Source organism: Lactuca sativa, chromosome 9 (assembly GCF_002870075.4).
Source record: "Lactuca sativa cultivar Salinas chromosome 9, Lsat_Salinas_v11, whole genome shotgun sequence".
Classification (NCBI taxonomy): domain Eukaryota; kingdom Viridiplantae; phylum Streptophyta; class Magnoliopsida; order Asterales; family Asteraceae; genus Lactuca; species Lactuca sativa.
This window is the reverse complement of record NC_056631.2, coordinates 125,760,045-125,780,542: the sequence shown is the minus strand read 5'-3', so window position 1 is coordinate 125,780,542 and position 20,498 is coordinate 125,760,045.

The following is a 20,498-nucleotide window of genomic DNA, read 5'->3' as shown; positions in this document are numbered from 1 at the left end:
AAACTCCAAGGTCAGTCCCACTAATGATCAAAAGCAAAAGGGTCACCTAGAGTCTCCAGCCAAGAAGTCATCTCAATCTAAGCCCACTCCTTCTCATTCATCTAATTCTTCTAATTCTTCCAATTCATCTCTATCTTGCTCTAAAGCTCATTCTGTTCGTTCTCAAAAATCTCATTCGTCAGCTGAACAAAAAGGCAAACAGAAGGTTAATGCATCCAATCCAGAGTCTAAACCGAACGCACCTAATCCTAATAAAATAAAAGTCTTTACCATCAAAAAGAAAGATGAAACAACACTTATAAAACGAACATATATTGTTGACATCTCTCTTACTATTCCTGTTCCTATGAAAAGCTCACGTGGACCCAAGAAACTTTGGGTTCCTAAATCTGCTTAATTTTTGCAGGTTATAAGTGACGAGCAGTTCGACGAAGAATGGTACATCGATAGTGGCTGCTCGCGTCACATGACAGGAAGGAAAGAAGAGCTCAGGGAATACAGGTCTCTTTCAAACGGTGGCAACGTCAAGTTCGGAAACAACTCTTTCGGCACCATAAAGGGATACATAATGATAACTAATGGTGATTTTACTATAAGGAAGGTGGCTTATGTGGAAGGACTACAACACAACCTCATCAGTGTATCTCAGCTTGTTGGAGGTACAGGTCTCAAAGCCTCATTCGATGATGAAGGTTCTGAAATTATTGAGAAGAAGACGAAGAAAGTAATTCTCAAATCGGAGCGTAAGGGTGAAATGTTTCCTCTAAACCTTAAACCTATCAAAGGAAACCCAGCTATATGCTTGTTATCAAAAGCTCAATCTGACGAAAGCTGGTTGTGGGACCGAAGACTCTTTCATCTCAACTTTAAAGATATCAACAAACTTGTCACTGGAGGTCATGTTTGAGGCCTTCCATTGCTCAAGTTCGACAGAGATCATTCGTGTGCTGCATGCGAAATGGGGAAGCAGAGTCGTCAAAGTCATCCATCTATAATGTTGGGATTAAAACCCTAATTGTGATTTGATGAACAAGATGCGGAAAATAAGAACAAACACAATAATGAAGATTATGTCGAATGATCACTCGATTTATTGAATTGTGAGGAACAAATTACACTTTAAGAAATAATAATCTAACTCTACAAGAAACCTCACGTGGTGGCTACATTTTGCCACACTCTTGACCCTAATAATGAATAATACATGACTATTTATAGGGAAAAGACAAGTCTTGGGCTTTTAACCTAGAATTCATCAAAGGGGCCCATTGCCATCATCCATGGAGTGCTTTGAAACCCTACAATCTCCCCCCTCAAAGTATGGAATGGATGACAATGCTTACTTAATCTTGAAGATCGATTAGATCTTAAACAGGTAAATAAAGATTAAACGGCAAGAACACGAAAATAATAAACAACTCAAGAATGAATCAAACGTGTCGAATGATTATAAAATAAAATCCTTAGAAGAGCTCGATTAAGAACATCAACTGTAAAGGATTAGAAGATTACAAGAACGATTACTGGAAAATATAATACTCTTGATGAATCGCTATATCGATAATCTGCAATCTTGACCTAATATGCATGCAAGCATTTAACTTAAATACTATACATAAAAGGCTCACGGTTGGACAGGCCCAAACCGGAGAATACAAGGCTAATCTAACGAGCCCAAAAGACGCAACATCAAAACTATCTTCAGCCCAACAATCTCCCCCTTTGCGTCAATTTGGAGCGAGACCTTTACTTCTTACTTGGGCCGGCAGCTGAAGCTGGTACCTTCTTCTTCACGGTGCTAAACAGACACTTGGTTATGGAGAGGATGGTCTGTCTAAACCGGATGTACCAATTGATCATATCATTAAAGTACTTGATGTCATCAGCCGAATTGTCTTTACACCTCTTGACGATTGACAAGACGTGTTCCAAGCAAGTCGTGGTGTAAAGGTGCTTGTCTGCTAAAGCGAAGAGACATTTCTGTCCTTCGGCTCTGGTGAACATCACTGAGTTTCGCCTCGGATCTATCTTACCCATTTGCATTGTGTTTAGATCACTGGCCGATCCCACTGGTGCTACTTTCGGTTTCTTCTTGAAAACAGTGGCGACCTCCTGATCCATTTGGGCAACCTCCATGATGTAGCAAGCCAACATCCTTTTGACATGGTCTAAGATGGGACCATATTCAGCTTCATTCGTCAGTAGGATATTGTACAAGACTACCCACGGCAAAAGGCTTCAGCACTCAAACATGAACAATCTTCTGGGCGCTCCATGTGAGGTATTGAGGGCGAGCGGCCTCCAGGTAGAAGTCAATGAGCTCCCTGTCAAGCTCATCGTTCGGATGCGAGACTTCAAAAATGTTAGAGAAGACATGGAAGATGAACGCCTTTCGAGTCAGCGGCATATCGAACTGCGAATCGATAGTGTTGTTGCAGTCGAACGATATCACCGGCTCGAGCCATAGAATGCTTGGAGTCTTTATGGCCTCTTTTATCAAACGATCCCTGGTCCAGGCAGGGAAGAGCAACTTTCGGCTCTCAAGGAGATCGTGGGCTTCTTTTTGCTTTCGTTCGGCTTCTTCAGCCTCACGCGCCACACGACTGGCATCATCTTCAGCATTGCGACTGTTCTTTCTTTTTAACAAGTCAGCAATGGTCTCCTTGTCTTCATCTTCATCTTCATCTCCTCCCTCTGCTATGTTTTTGCCCTTGTTCTTCACACCCGAACCCGAGGCATGACCAGTTGGGGGTGGTTCGGTTGTGTGAGTAGCTTTGGAGGAAGGAGGAGGTTTCGATCCTTTCTTCTCATCTCCCCCTTGTTTCGGAATGGACACGAAACTCGGTAGGCCTTCAATCTTGCTTAATAAGTCCATGGCTGGAGAGAGTTTTTCAGCGAGGGTACGCCTCACTGAGTGATTAAGGATGGGGTCGTGTGCTTCCAGGATGTTTGAGAGAGCTGCGTGGACATCCGAAACACACGTCTTTATGACCTTCCTCTCGGATCGAAGAGCTTCCAATTGTTGCTGGGAGTTGGAAAGCTGCGTGCTCTTGACCTTAAGGGCGGTAGTCTTACTTGCCAAGACGTCCATCAGTGAGTTTTCTGCTGCAAGATCCTCTTGTAGCTTTGCCAGGCGGGCATCGATGGAGGCACGGAGTGCCGAGTTGTCGTCGCTAAGAGTTTGTCTGAGAGTAGCGAACGAAGTCAACTCCGTCGAGACGAACTTGGCCAATTGCTGAACAATTGGTTCCAGAGTTGTCTTAGTGGCGTCGGCGCTTTCCTGCAAGGACTTCAGCAAGACAGAAGCGTCGGAGAATAGTTTATCGACTTTTTCGGTCGCAGCCTCACAGGCTCTGGTGGAGGCGTCGATAGCAGCAGTTGCTGAGGCCACGGAATCATGTTGAGCCCTGGAGAAGGCGTCAACGATCTTCTGAAGGGCAGCTTCAGACAGAGATGACTGCTGGTTGGAAGAGGAGGCGAGAAGTTGATCAACCTTCTCGTTAAGCTCACGAAGATGCTTCTTTGTCACTGGAGCATCATCCTCCTCATCACTCTGAACTTGAAACGGACTATAGTAGACCGAGTCAAAATTCATGTGATCACCACCAAGGTATTGATCGTCGCCATCGGAGGCGTCTTCTGGAGATTGAGGTGGTGGTGAAACTGGGGGTGTTATTGGTTTGGTTGGTTCAGGTTGAGTAGGTAGGGGGTTAGTTTCGGGTGGTGGTTGTGTATGGACAGGTTCGGTTTGTGGAGGTTCGGTTACTGGAGGGGTTTCGGTAACTGGGGGTGTTTCGGTTGATGTGGTGAATATGGGTGGAGGTATAGGGATAGAGGTTGGGGGAATAGTGGGGTTTATGGTAGGAATGGAAATAGGAATTGTGGATGGAGGTGAAGGAACTGGGGATTGATGAAGTTCCATCTCTGGGGTTGGGGACCGAGGTGGTGTGTTGCCTCGTTGAGGAGATTCATCTCCTTGTGATCCTTCAGAGTCCGAACTCCCACCTTCGGATTCGCTTGAAGAGGAGGAAATAATGAGCTTTCGCTTCGGTTGGGTCTTCCTCCTTTTTGGCTGTGGGGATGAAGCAGCCTTCGGTTGTTTACGCTTCTTGGGAGAAGGTCCCTTTGGAGCTTTGGACACTTGCTTCCCTTTGTCACCCTTTTTGCCCCTGGCCAGCGGTTTATCGGCATCATGAATCGATCGCAGCATGTCCGGTGTCAGTTCCCTCGGACCAGTTGGGCGAAACTCCTTGATCGTTCTGATCAGTCTGCTATCAGCGGGCACATCGGCATACATCGACTCCGGGATAGAGCCAATGAATGAGAATTTTGATGCATCGGATACGATGATCTTCTTGGTATGAAACGTACCAATAGAAGACATCGGTGCACCGTCGGCTGTTGGAACGTTAAACTTGTCCATGGCCCATCTTGTGATCAGAATCCAGAACCGGGCCAGCGACACCTCGGAGTGTCGGGAAGAAGAAGAGAGGCTCTGAATCAGTTGTTGCCAAAGGAAAAACCCATAGTCCAGATTTATCCCGTTGTACACCCCATACATAATCGACAGAAAAAGACGACTGGCCCCGTCCGATCCTGAGCTCCTTTCTGATAAGCCCTTGAAGAGAACTGTAAATAACCCATTCCACTGGGGCGGTAGGCAGGACTTCTTAAATTTGGCGACGGAGGTGAGAACCTCTGTGTAGCCCATGTTGTAAAACATGTTGTACAGCATACCAACCGGAATCGTTTCCGGGTGAACTCGCGATGGGTCAGCAGCAAACCCAAGCATGGTGCAGAAGCGGGGGCGAGATATGAAAGTCTTGTGTTCTGCCACTTCGAAGAATACCCTGTCGACGGCCTTGTCGTAGTAAGCCGTCGCGTAGACCTAAGATAAGGCCACCATTGGCACCGTTTCAATCCTTGATAGTGCAGGAGCAAGCTGGGAGTATTTGAGGCATTCAATGACCGGCGACATATAGGAATCATATGCCAGAGGGTTGAGATCAATCACCAGGCATTGCTGAGGACGGATTGGAAGAATCTGAGAAGTAGCATGGACGGAAGAAGATTCAGCCATTGTTGCAGGTTGGAGAAGAATATGAACAGTGAAGTACTTTGGAGGTTTTTGCTCTTTAGAAAATCCGGAAGCAGTAAAGAGGTAAATAGTGTTGTAGACGCCCTTTTATAGTGAGGAACTGGAGAGAGAAAAATCGTTTGATATCTTTTATGCGATGATCACATAGGAGAGAGAGTGTCAGATTCCTAGGATCACGCTACCCAACAAGCGCCGTTTCAGAGAGAGAAACCGTTTCCATTTCCACACGCGCGTTTAATGCCAGAGTGATGACGCTTGGTAATCGCACACGCGTCCATAAATGTCAGTAAAAGCGCGGCCGTTTCATCTTCACACGCGCCCACTTTTTACTGTCGTTTGAATTTCTATCCTTTTAACTCCCGCCGAGTCAGCAACTTTTTGTCTTATCCCCTTTTAAACGGCTGTTTCCAATTAATGACCCACGTGGCTAATTTTTGACCACAACTTCATTTGTAACCATCCAGTAATTATCCAGCCTGTAAAATAATTAGTAACGGAATTTTTGAAAATCTAGGATTTTCGTGCAAAGAGTGTAAAAGATAAAGAAATAAAGCAACTCTTTTTAGGATGATCTGTGATGTCAATAATGACACGAAACTGATGATCCCGGGCACGAATCTCTTCCTTCAAGGTCAAGAGAGACCTCAAAGTGTTAGTGTGGAATCCCGTTGAATTACGATCAAACATTTATTAATAAATGTTGAAAGGCTTCTTTTAATAAGGCTAATTAAGGGTGGTTTCGCTTTGATTCAACGATTCAATTCTTGATATAAGAATGAATGTGAACAAAGTACTTGTGAGACCGGTGTAGTCTGTTGAACAAGTAGGTTGGAGTTGATTTGGTAGTGGCTTGGATTAATATGAAATCTCAGATAAAAATTTAAAACTGGATCCCTTGGGAAGAAATGTTATGGTGTGTAACAATTTCATTGGAATCACGCAAAAAGAAAAAAAATTGAGATTTCATGAAGGTACATTCGTCAATTCATTGGTGAAAACTTGATCAAGTTAATTGGTCACCGTCAATTCGTTGGTGTTGAATTTTGGGTTTCACTCAGCTCGTAGTGGCACGAAACTAAGATCATAAACACAGATGTTGTGTAACCATAAACCTCAGTGGTAGTTTCTGAGAGTCTCAAGGGTTACAGTGATGAAACGAATGTAATGGAGAAGTGTAGTGGGGATGGTGAAAGAAAACATAGTACCTCTGCTGCGAAAATAAGGACCAAGCAGGAAACTCTTAACTCATGTGAGAAAAGAGTGAGGCAGCTCACGATTAGAATAAATGAGTTAGCCTTATTGGGAAGACAAGGTTTGTGTTTACCAGGTCATGAAGGCTATTATTCAAAATCTTATGAGGCTTGGGACACATACAGCAGCATGCTTCTAGGGACACTTAAGTAAGCCATCAATTATATCCCCATAAACGAACGAGCATACAAAGAAAAATAAATAAAATATTTTTGGAGTTTTTGAGATTTAAAATAAAAAATAATAAAAAAAAATAATAAAAAAAATAAGACCTAAAAATAAAACCGAACCCGAACGTTCGGTTGGTTTCGGTTGGGAAAAAGTTGAAAAACTGAACCCGAGCGTTCGGTTGGTTTCGGTTCAGGAAAATTTTGAAAAACCGAACCCGAACCTTCGGTTGGTTTCGGTTCAGGAAAATTTTGAAAAACCGAACCCGAACCTTCGGTTGGTTTCGGTTCAGGAAAATTTTGAAAAACCTTTTTACACAAAGAAAAACAAATTTTATACAAAGAAAATATACAGTTCAGAAAAACTACCTTTGAAGTAATGAGCGAGTCAGATGATAGAACCGAACCCGAACGTTCGGTTGGTTTCGCTTCTTACGTTTGCGTTTGAGAGGTAGTATGAGGTACTGACTCTGATTCCATCATACCTAGCCCTTGCAATATTTTGTTAAATGATGCTTCAGGAAGAGCTTTGGTAAAGACGTCAGCCAGTTGATCAGTGGTTCTTACGAAGTGAACTTCAATATTTCCATCTTCCACATGATCTTTGATGAAGTGATACCTCAGTGCTATGTGTTTGGTTTTAGAGTGTTGCACTGGGTTATGACAGATCCTAATTGCACTTTCAGAGTCACAGTATAGTGGGATCTTCTTCATATTGAGTCCATAGTCGCGAAGCTGACTCTGGATCCAAATCACTTGGGATGTGCAGGATGCAGCGGCAATGTATTCCGCTTCGGCAGTAGACAGCGACACACACGTTTGTTTCTTGGATTGCCAGCTGACCAACTTCCCATCAAGAAATTGACAGCCACCAGTTGTGTTTTTGCGGTCGAGTCCACATCCTCCAAGGTCAGCATCAGAATAGGCTTGAACGAAGAAGCCTGAATTGGATGGATACCATAGACCTAAGGAGGTGGTTCGCTTGAGATAGCGTAGGATGTTCTTTACTGCCAGCATATGGGGTTCGCGTGGGTTAGCCTGAAATCGAGCACAATAACACACAGAAAACATGATGTCAGGCCTGCTAGCAGTTAAATACATCAGTGAGCCTATCATTTGACGATAGAGCGTGATATCGACAGCTGGTTTATCTAGTGAAGGGGTGAGTTTGGTGCCGAATGCCATTGGGACTTTTACTTTTGAGTCTCCCATCATTCCAAACTTCGCTAGGAGAGTCTTCGTGTAAGCTTCCTGATTGATAAAGATGCCTTCGGGTCCCTGTCTTATATTTAAACCAAGGAAAAAGTTAATAGGACCCATTGAGCTCATTTCAAACTTAGTCTCCATCAACTTTCTGAATTCAGCTGTTAAGCTGGGATTCGTAGAGCCAAAGATGATGTCATCGACATAAATTTGAACTATCATAAGGTGGTTACCTTCCTTTTTGCGAAAGAAGGTTGGGTCAACCGAACCTTGTTTGAATTTAGACATCTTTAAAAATTTTGTAAGCGTTTCATACCAGGCCCTCGGAGCTTGTTTGAGGCCGTACACAGCTTTATCCAGAATATAGCAATGATTTGGATACTTTTCGTTCACGAACCCAGGAGGTTGCTCCACATACACAGTTTCTTCAAGTTCTCCATTGAGAAATGCACACTTGACGTCCATTTGGAAAACCTCAAAGTTTTTGTGAGCAGCATAGGCCAGAAATATTCTAACCGATTCTAGCCTAGCTACTGGAGCGAACGTCTCTTCATAATCTATTCCTTCCTCCTGACAGTATCCCTTGACCACCAGACGAGCCTTGTTCCTTATGACATTACCTTCCTTGTCCATTTTGTTTCTAAAAACCCATTTAAGACCAACAACCGAAGCATCTGGAGGAGTTGGAATGAGGCGCCAGACTTTGTTCCTTTCAAACTCGTTCAGTTCGTCTTGCATTGCTTGAACCCAATCAGAGTGATCGAGGGCAGTGTTCACTGTCTTCGGTTCAACTTTTGATACGAATGAGTTAAACATACAAAACTCAACCTTTGAAAATAAGGATGTCTGTTTTGCCTTCAGTTGAGATCGGGTCAGAACCTTTTCAGATACATCACCAACTACTTGAGAGATAGGATGATCTCTGGTCCATTTGGTAAGAGGAGGGTAATTCGGATCGAAGGTTGGATCTAGTTCATCGTTGATCATCTCTTCTGGCTCAGATAGGCTATCGTAATCAAGCGTCATATCATCATGCTCCCCCTCAATTGATGAGTCTTGAGAAACATGAGATTCAGGGGTTTCTTGTGGTGCTGGATTTTCAGACGTTGAAGCACCTTCGTTTGGAGGGACATCTTCGGTTGGAGAGGCACCTTCGGTTAGTGAAGGACCTTCGGTTGAAGTAGTAGAGCTTGGCTCCCCCTGGACTTGTGAGCTTGGCTCCCCCTCGACATGAGAACTTGGCTCCCCCTCGACTGAAGCATTGTTGATTGGAGATTCATCAGTGGGCGAATCTCCTTCCATGCATTCTTTTTGCAGCATCTTCGACAATCTGCTTCATATGATCTATTTTGTTGTCAGCTGCACCTGCTTCTGAGAGAGAAGCTTTTTCCGGTTCGTCAAAGAGTTCCAAAAATTTCTCGTACAAATTGGCGATTGAGACTGTGACTTGGCCAGTTTGAGGAAAGATTTCCCTGGCAGTGTCATCTATGGCCTGTAGCTTCCTGACATAGCTATCATCGAAGGTCACATAGTATGTCTCTTCAATCCTTCTTGAACGTTTGTTTAGGACCCTGTACGCCTTGGATGTGAGTGAGTAACCCAGAAAGATTCCCTCGTCGGCTTTGACATCAAACTTGTTGCGGTGTTCTTTAGAGTTAAAGATGAAACACCTTGAGCCAAACACATGGAAAAATTTCACATTGGGTTTTCTGTTATTTATTATCTCATATGGTGTGAGTGTGAATCGCTTATTGAGATAGGACCTGTTCTGTGTATAACAAGCAGCAGAAATAGCGTCAGCCCAAAAATAAAGAGGTAAGGAAGCGAAACTTAGCATAGTTCGGACAGCTTCACACAAGGATCGGTTTCGTCTTTCGACTATTCCGTTCTGTTGTGGTGTGTAAGGAGCTGAGAAATTGTGACTAATTCCCTTTTCTGCAAGAAACTCTTCAAACTCCCTGTTCTTGAACTCGAGACCATTGTCGCTTCTGATGTTACGAACGACCTTCTTGAGCTGGACTTCAATTTGCTTGATAAACACTTTCAGCTTTTGAGTCGCTTCAGATTTGAGCTTTAGAAAGAACACCCATGTAAATCGTGAAAAGTCATCAACGATAACAAGAATGTACTTGCTACCACCGATGCTTTCGATAGATGAAGGACCACACAAATCGATATGAAGCAATTCGAGTGGTTCAACAACTTTTGTGTTAATTATGGATGGGTGACTTTGACGACTCTGCTTTCCCATTTCGCATGCAGCACATAAATGCTCTATGTCAAACTTGAGCAATGGAAGACCCCTAACATGACCTCCAGTGACAAGTCGGTTGATATCTTTGAAATTGAGATGAGAGAGTCTTCTGTGCCACAACCAGCTTTCGTTGGATTGAGCCACTACTAGAAAAACAGCCTCTTACGACGCTCATTGCGCGTCGTAAAAGGCTCAGACGACGTGCAAATGCGCGTCAAGGAAGGCCCTGTCATAAAGAAAGACGTCGTGCTTTTGCGCGTCGTCTATAGACGACGCGCATTTACGACGCTCATTTACGACGTGCAATTACGACGCGCGTTTACGACACGCATTCGTATCAAGGAAGGCCCTGTCATAAAGGAAGACGACACACATTCGCGTGTCGTAACCTTATGACGCGCGTGTTAATGACACGCAATGCGTATCAAGAAATCCCCTGTCAAGAAAGGCCATGTCATAAATGAAGATGACACACATTTTTGCGTATCATAATTTTAAATGTTAAAAAAAATATTATTTCTAGATTTACTTATTTTCAAATTAAATTTTTATTTAATGTTTCATAATAGAAAATAAAATATCATACACAAAAATAGAATCCATTGCATAAATTTAATGTCATACAAATAATCATTCAATGGAAAGATAAAACAAATCAATAGAAGTTGTACAAAAATTTACAAACCAATTAGATACAAAAAGTACAATCCATTGTCCCTTTGCTTATTCAAGATCAAACTGCAAGTAGCTAACTAATATGTACAGATTCACCCTTCTTTCTAATCATTTTCTTAAATACTTTACAAACATAATTCATCCATAGTACCTGAACTATAGTTGCAGCCTTGTTTCTTCTTCTTCTTCTTCTAAACTCATCTCTTGCAACCGCTGCTCTAAGCCTAGTCTGAACAGATACAAGCTCCTTAAAAAACATAGTTGATTTGCTCATTGGTTCCACAAGAAGAAGAAACAATAATCACAAACCCAATATAGCCCATGCAAATTGTGTTCTAGTAACTTCCAGGCTTCCAACAAGTTTTTTATGAATGCCAGCCATGTCACTCAAAACACCCAATTCAATATCCTTCAGGTACCTGTATCAGAAACAAACTCCATTAAATGAAACACATTCTTTTTTGTAGAACAACACTATAATAAAATAAAAACCATATAGACCAAACAGAATAGGCCCAAACAACCATCAAAACAACTCCAGGGGTAAAAATGTCATAAAATGGGAAGAGACAATAGGGTGCCATGTATGAACTGGGAAATAAACTCATCATTGAGAGCACCAACAACAGCTATCCCAACAAAATAGAAGATGTCAGTATAGTATCCCCCATTACATGTTTGATCTAACAGAACAAAATCCATAAGTAACTTTGTTTACTGTGACTACAGATGTAACAAGAGATAAAATATTTGACTCAAGAACATGATCTTGCTCGAACTCGCCTTGAGGAAATACTAAGAGCAGTTGGAATTGATCAGAATTTACTTCCATGGGTATATTTGTTTTTTTCTTTTGACATTTAAAATACTTAGAATGTATTCTGTTATATGATGTAGAACGAATCTCAGCCCTTACGTACTGGTTCATGGGACGGGTGTTTGCCATCATAAGATACATCCCTCAATGCTCCAATCACGAAATATAACAAGGACGAATTAAACATCCTAAATGAAGACTCCTACTTTTTTGATAGAACCTCTTCGAGTCAGTTCATGGATCGATATTTACCCGACCCATCCCACGAATGGGAGAAATCAAGGTCAAATTCATCATGCAACTGCAAAGAATTAGAGTGTATCCAAAATGATCAGGGGGAGCAATCTTCTCGCTCTTCGGGTTCTTCAGCTGTGGAAAAAACTTATTCAAGAACCGCAAGTTTGACAAGAAGCACGAGCTGCAATGCAGTTATTGAAGAGATGACTCCTGAATACAATGTGGTGGCTGAAAGTATGGTTACCAATGAAGTTGAAGGGATGCTTCTGGATGAAGTCTTCAATCCAAATCAGAATCAGATATCAAATCTTTGTGCAGACAAGATTCTGATGAGAAAGGCATGAAGCAAACTGTGGGGAGTGGGGGTGTTTTTATCTTTGTTTACACATATGAATCATAATACTTGCATTTCATTTGTTTACTCATACTCATCTTTGTTTGTTTGTTTGTTTGTTTGTTGATGGGTAATAAAATCACAAGGGCAATGGATTTGGAGAGGGTGATGCTAAGCAGGAAACTACTAAGGAAATACTCAACAAAGGAAAGGGGAGGCCTTTTTCTACCAGACCACGTGCAGAAAGAAGCATTCCAACACATGATTTTGATCCTCTTGCCACTGCCACATGCAAAGGAATGGTTTTTGCACATTCCTTATGTTCACATCAACTCCAGCATAAGGAATAATTTGTTCAAACATAACAGCAGTTAATGGTCCAACCAATTCAACTCGTTCATGCCTTTCTATACATAAAATGTCAACATACTTGAGGAAATGGATGGAAGAATAAATAAATAAATAAATAAACTTACTTTAACTAACTCCAAATCATTAGTCATAGTAGCAGTATGCAGAGTTGTACCTCCATGTTGAGTGTCTTGAGCAGTAGTTTCAGCTCCAACAAGAAGAAGAATATGTACAAGTTCTCTACCATCTACAACATAATTAAATAATTATATATATTTAAGGTAATAAAAACATAATTAAATAAATATATATATTTAGCAGCAATATGGATAATTATATATATATATATATATATATAGGGTAATAAACAACATAATTAAATAAATATATATAAAAAATACCTTGTCTTGGCTGAACATGTTTATATCTTTGAATATGAAGATGAGGTTAAATCTTGAAAGAATTGTAGTCTGTAAGTCAATGTTATCTTGTGCAGTTTTGAGATCATCATAACGACCTGATGGAGGGTTTGTTGCTGCTAATACAGAAGTCCTGGAATTCAGAATTGTTGTTATTCCTGCTTTGGTTATGGATATTGTTTTTTTGTTCCATGGATTCATGTATGGCAGCCCTAATATGGAAGGGTGTTGTAGAATATTTGTATAAAAAAAGTAAAAAGTTAAGAAAGTTACAGTGTTGTTATCACAAATAACAGAAGTAGTAAGCCAAGCTGCAGATGAGCCTTTCCTGGAAGTGTATACAACTATAGGAGCAGTACGTACCTAACCTTGTCAAAAACAAAAATGTAATTTACTCAAATCCATATTTTTTTTAACTAACATTGTCTTGTAACCATTGCATTCAAAGAGAACTAAGTTTATCATCAAAAAAGGCTACACCTAATTGACTGGCCAATAGTGGAATGTATTCTATATGTGCAACACCATTCATAATATGAAATAATAATTATAATAAGTTTCGTGGTGTAGGATGGTGTAATTCTGCATTACATATACAAAAAGTAAAAACCAAACCTGCAGAGCAACAAGTAATACCTTGTGTTTTTTTCTTTGTTTATTTCCACTTCTTCACAAAAACACCATTCATTCAAATCAAAACTTAACCAACCAAAACCAAAACCAAAAGAAATCAAATCTCCACACTCACATCACAGTCCACTCTCGTTCGATTCCTACAATTAAAATGATCAGGATGATGATGATTGAGGACATTTACATCTTTTTTGCGCAGTCCACTCTAGTCCTTACACTATGTTCTAATATTTTGGTTAAAAAACTATAAAAATATTAATAATTAATAAAGAAAATGAGCCATCCTACCTGATTGAACAAAGGCGAAAGAGAGCCACATTGAACAGGAAAGAGTTCATTAGAGTACCTCCCCACCTGGACATAAAGGTTATTTTACTTGATATTCATTCACAAGTCACAATTAAACAAAAAACATAATAGGATAGAAAGGTAATTTTAATTCATTGGATAGATAGTGATAAACACTAGTCTCAGACTAAGCATCATTGCCCCCAACATAACTACAAGCAAAGGTAGAAGTAGAAAAACGCAAAGGCTGTAGTGCCCATAAGACCTAGTGAAGGAAGGACAATTTGGTCAATATAATAGCATTAATGTGTTTCTTCACTCACATATAGAATAGGATCCATAAATTACCCTAAATGTCATCCAACTTTTATGAAAACGTCATTTATGAATGGAGAAAGTGGAGGGTCAATCAACGTATAATGATGTGTGCAACCTTAGCAATTGAAACAATTAACCTAACAAGGGGAACACAATCAATCAGAACCCAATTTTAATAAATATAAGATTTGATTTTGATTGTAAAGGAATTTAGAATTACCCAAAGATTCCGAGTATAAGCTTTGCAAGATACCCAAGAACAGTCATACTTGTTTCACTGTAAAAAGTCAAAAAAAAAAAGTCATATAAACCGAAAGTCGAATTTGAATTAAGCAGAACTACCAACCAATAACTTTGAGGTTACCCTTTTCAAGCTTTTCTGATAAATGATACACATTCATTCGTACCTAATTCACCAATTCTGATTCGATATCCCTTACCTGATTAGTGATTAGCAATCAATAAACAGAGAGGGTAAAAGTACTAAAACCCTTACCTGAATTATGATAAAGTCGCTAAATGTTGAATTGATGATGATCAATTAAAAATCGCTTCTGCCTTCTGCCGCGTTCTTAGCTTGTGATGCGTGCTCTGCTTCTTGGATTCTCAGTACGTACATCTCCTGTTTGCTTGCTGGTCAATGATTTGTACTTAGACACTAGGTATGAATCGTCTGATTTTAATACAGTATAAGAAAAAATTGTATTGGGCCCCATCAAAAAAGAGTTCAGGATGCCAGCGACGGGAAGGAAGAAAAGGATGTTCGCAAAGAGAAAGAAGGTCTGACGCCGACGAGGGTGGAAGAAGCAGTGGCGACGGCGGCAAGGAGAAGGAAGACCGACCGCAGCGAAGAGAAGGAAGACCGACCGCAGCGACGGGAGGGGAGCTAGTGATGTCTTTGACCAGAGTATCTGAAGATCTTGTATCTTCGCGGCAAATAAAGCGATTGACAGGGAAAATTCCAGGAAACATGTGAAGATCGAGCAAGAACAAACTCAGCAATCAAGTAAAAACAAAAGAACTCGCTAATTGGGAAAGAGATAAATCTTGAAGCTCTTACCATATGAAGATATAGAAAAGATGATTGAAGAGGTCGATTGGGCAGAGTTATAAGATCGCTTGTGGTAGGGAGGCAATGAGTGGATGAAACAAGCCCTAACAAATCCAGGCGCAAATCCAGGCGAGAGGGATGAGATGGAAATACGAGAGTGGGATAGAAAAATTTAGGGTCGGATTTAGGAACTCTAAATCATCGGCTCAAATTGATAACTGGGAGGTAAGAACCCTAAATCCTCAACTCATTAGGGTCGAATTGAGAGTGTAAGAGTTTGTTGGAACCAAGAATTAGGTTTTTGGTGGAGGTTATTGATGGAGGAATTGAGGAAGTTGTGGATGAAGACGAAGGCCCTAATTCGAAGAGGCGGGGAATTTTTGGGATGAATAGGCGGGGTTAATTTTTTGGATTTCATTTTTTCCCCCTAAAAACGCGTGTTTCCTAAAAAAATATAAAGCGACACAGTTACACGACGCATAGTTTTTGATAGGTGCCCTCCGTATTTTTTTTCTAACACTAATTTAAGGGCACGCCAAAATGGGTGTCTTCTATCCTTCAAATTTTGGAAAACTGACATTAATTTTTAGGGCACGCACAAATGCGCGCCCTTTATCCGTGTGTGTCATTAATTGCGCGTCGTAAAAGGCTATTTTTCTAGTAGTGAGCTTTTGATAGCAGACATATGGCTGGGTTTCCTTTGATGGGTTTCATGTTCAGAGGAAACATTTCACCCTTTCGCTCTGACTTCAGAATCACTTTCTTTGTCTTTTTCTCTATGATTTCAGAACCTTCATCATCGAATGAAACTTTGAGACCTGTACCTCCAACAAGCTGAGATACACTGATGAGGTTGTGTTGAAGTCCTTCCACATAGGCCACCTTCCTTATGGTAAAATCACCATTCGTTATCATCCCATATCCCTTTATGGTGCCGAAAGAGTTATTTCCAAACTTAACGTTGCCACCATTTGCAAGAGATCTGTATTCCCTGAGCTCCTCTTTCCTCCCTGTCATGTGACGCGAGCAGCCACTGTCGATGTACCATTCTTCGTCAAACTGCTCGTCACTTATAACCTGCAAAAATTAAGCAGATTTAGGAACCCAAAGTTTCTTGGGTCCATGTGAGCTTTTCATGGGAACGGGAATAGTAAGAGAGATGTCAACTAGATATGTTCTTTTAATTAGTGTTGTTTCATCTTTCTTTTTAAGGGTAAAGACTTTTATTTTGTTAGGATTAGGTTTGTTCGCTTTGGATTCAGGTTTGGATTCATCAACCTTCTGCTTTCCCTTCTGTTCAGCTGATGAATGAGGTTTTTGAGGAAAAGCGGGATTAGCTTTAGAGCGAGATGAAGATGAATTGGTAAAAATAGAAGAACGAGAAGAGTTAGAATTAGAGGTTTTGAATGGAGAGGACTTCCTGGTTGGTGACTCTAGGTGACTCTTTTGCTTTTGATCATAGGAGGGACTGACCTTAGAGTCTTGTTCTCCTTTAACTTCAGAACCGAACCGAACCTTTGGTTTAGGTTGAAATCCTTTTCAGAACCGAACCTTTGCTTTCGGTTGGTATTTTCATGCGAACCGAACCTTGGCTTTCGGTTGGTATTTTCTTGCGAACCGAACCTTGGCTTTCGGTTGTTGGAATTTTCAGGCTTTCTTACAGGATTGTCTGCATACTTCAGATTTTTGTCTTTGTGTGAATAGTATGCATTCTGGGAGTGCCAGAATTGTTTTCTTTCAGAAAGGTTTTTCCTGTATCTTTGGTTCCTTTCTATCTTCTTATCCCTCATCTGCTTAGGTTGATGATGAACGTTCGCTTTCGCTTTTGTTGTCACCTTGGCTGGTTCCTTTTGAACTTCAGGAGTTTTTCTTTGAGCCGAGGGAGCAGAGGGAATATCTGAAGAAGATTCAGTTTGCCCTGAGGAAGTGGAAGGAGTATCTGATGAAGTTTCACTTCGAGCTGTTGGTGTTGAAGGAATGTCTTCTTTTGCTGAACGATCAACCTCTTGAGGAAATCTTTCGTACCACTGGTGCTTGGTTCACTGAAATTATCAGGCTTGTTCAAGGGTTCAGGTATGTATCTCCCTTTTCTCATCCAGGAGGTTCTTTCAGATAGGCCAACGGTTTCGTTTCCATTATCTATTGGAGCTTCCCAGAAGTACTCATCACAGCCATCAGCATTGTCTTCGTTTACAATATTTGTGAGCTCGGCTGTTTGATGTTCGGTTACTCCAGTCACTTTGTATACTTGATTTGGAGTTGTCCTGACCTTTTGATAGACCACTGCTTTTTCTACTAATTTCGGGGACTTTTGTTGGGACAATCTAGCGAATTCCACAGAATTTTCAGAAATAAGATTTTTGTGGTTTTCAGTTTCGCTTTTAACAAATTCTGAGCAGTCAACCGTATCCTCTACAGAAATTTCACTCATGTTTTCGTCCTCGTTGAGCTCAGATGCATTTTCAACATCGATTTTATTTTCTGAGCTTACGTTGGCGTTTAGAGAGTCAAATTTTTGCATGGTTTCGGTTCTCAGTTTAAGTCTGTCATTTTCGTCCAAAAGATTTTTGAGCATGTCCTTGTGGTCTTTGGATTTGATGAAGGACTCAATTTTGTCCAGTCCATACATATAGGTTGGGTTGACATCATCAGACGATATCACACTCTCACAATTGTAGGCTTCGGCATCGATTTCATCCTCCTTAAACTCTAGGAAGGGCAAAATCATGCGATGGATCTTTTGGCCTATCACATAATCCAAGTGAAGTTGAGTAATATTGGAATATAAACGTTTAGCTATTAAACAAAAAACATTTCGTTGTTTTAACAATTTCAAATTATCTCTCTGCAAATAAATGTTTTCGTCTTTAACTTTAACTAATTCCGACTCTTTTAACTCAATCCACATACGCCGCTCCTCACTCTTCGACGCTACCCTGCTTAATTGATCAGTCAGGTTAGAGTTGGTGACTCGAGTTTGAGTTAAGCTACTATCTAAATGAGAAATTCTTGTATTAACATTTTTCAGTTCTTTCTCATATGAGGATGGTGGTATTTTAGATGAAATAAAAACAGATTGTACCTTCTTTATCAGTTCATCGAGCTCATTGAACTGCTGGCTGAGTGGTTTGGCCGTAAAGCACATATCCTCCTGCACCTTCGGTCCATTGCTTCCTCCATCGGTATTGTATCCCCTCATTTGAGATACGCCAGACACCATGAAGCATTTTCCACCACTGCTTTCCTCCTTAGCCATATAATCCTTTCCATGAGTAGGCTTCCTCACTTCTTCGTCTTTTGAGTCAGTAGACCAAACTTCTGTGCTACCGAACTCATCGTCATTAACCGAACCCTGCACAATAAGAGCATTAATAGAAGGGTTAGCGGTAGACTTCTTCTTTCTCAACTCATCCAATCTCTTCTGCAGCACGGCTTCCTCATCCTTTCCATCGTCCTTTTCAGCCATCTTCTTAAGAACACAGTCCTTAGCATAGTGGTTCTTGCCTCCACAGTAGAAACAGCTTACTCCGGAATCGCCATCTGCCTTTGGTTCCTTCTTGGGCTCCTCAGCCTTCGGTTCATTGTTTGCTTTTTCAGAGCTGTAACTCCCCTGCCAGTTTCGGTTTTTGTTGTTGGGGAATCTCTTCTTTATGAACCTCTTAGGATTGGATACCATCATGGCATAATCCTCAGTTGTGAGGTCATACTCTTCCAAGTTGAGCTCTTCATCCTCCATCACAGCTTTACTTTTAGATAGGAGGGCCAATGAACCAAGACTAGAAACAACGTTCTTCTCTTGAACCACAATCTTCTCCTGGGACTTTAGAATACCCACCAGTTTCGCCAAAGAGTATGATTTAAACTGTTCATGGGCTTTGACTGTGGAAACTACTGCTCTCCATTCAGATCTCATTCCGTTCAAGAAAGTAACCTTTTGTTCGATGAGCTTCCTTTCAATGTCGTGTTTGATCATCTTGCTGAGAAGATGATTGAAACGATCAAACGTCTGGGTCACTGTTTCTTCGGCCCCTTGCCTGAATTCTCCAAATTCAGATAGAAGCAAGGTTTGGATAGAATGTTCAAGATCTTCGTCTGTGGAATACAGTTCGTGAAGTCTATCCCACACTTCCTTCGCCGTAGTGCATGAGCTGACCAGTCTGAATGTGTCGGACTGAAGGGCGAATCTGATCAACCTTAGCGCCTTAATATTGCACTGAAATTTGTCTTTTTCATCTTGCGTAATATTCGTCACGTCCTTAAGCAGATCATTGTACTCTTTTTGCGTCTTAATGATTCTGGATGTCGCAAAATGAGAAAACGGTCCATTGATGATGGCTTCCCATATGAGATAACCATTTTCCTCCGATCCAATCACGTAATCTTCAAAATGATGCGCCCATACTTCATAGTCATGGGTGTATAAGATTGGAATCTTTGTCGTCGAACCGATGCTGTTGGAAATATTAATAGGGTTTGATTGCGTCGCGTCCATTATGATCGTAAAAACCTGTTCAAAGATCAGACTTGTAATAAAGCAGATTAGGGCAAAACAATAAATATTAAGATACGTCAATTAAGATGACGGCTCAATAAATATCGATGATTGCGGAAAACCCTAATGGAAATCTTTTTCACAGAAAAGATGTGTATCGATTACACAGCCTCCTGCTCTGATACCAATTGATGAGATTAAAACTTAATCTTGAAGATCGATTAGATCTTAAACAGGTAAATAAAGATTAAACGGCAAGAACACGAAAATAATAAACAACTCAAGAATGAATCAAACGTGTCGAATGATTATAAATTAAATCCTTAGAAGAGCTCGATTAAGAACATCAACTGTAAAGGATTAGAAGATTACAAGAACGATTACTGGAAAATATAATACTCTTGATGAATCGCTATATCGATAATCTGCAATCTTGACCTAATATGCATGCAAGCATTTAACTTAAATACTATACATAAAAGGCTCACGGTTGGACAGGCCCAAACCGGAGAATACAAGGCTAATCTAACGAGCCCAAAAGAGGCAACATCAAAACTATCTTCAGCCCAACATATAATTAACACAAAAGTTGTTGAACCACTCGAATTACTTCATATTGATTTGTGTGGTCCATCATCTATCGAAAGCATCGGTGGTAGCAAGTATATTCTTGTTATTGTTGATGACTTTTCACGATTTACATGGGTGTTCTTTCTAAAGCTCAAATCTGAAGCGACTCATAAGCTGAAAGTGTTCATCAAGCAGATTGAAGTACAGCTCAAGAAGGTCGTTCGCAACATCAGAAGCGACAATGGTCTGGAATTCAAGAATAGGGAATTTGAAGAATTTCTAGCAGAAAAGGGAATAAGTCACAACTTCTCAGCTCCCTACACACCTCAACAGAACGGAA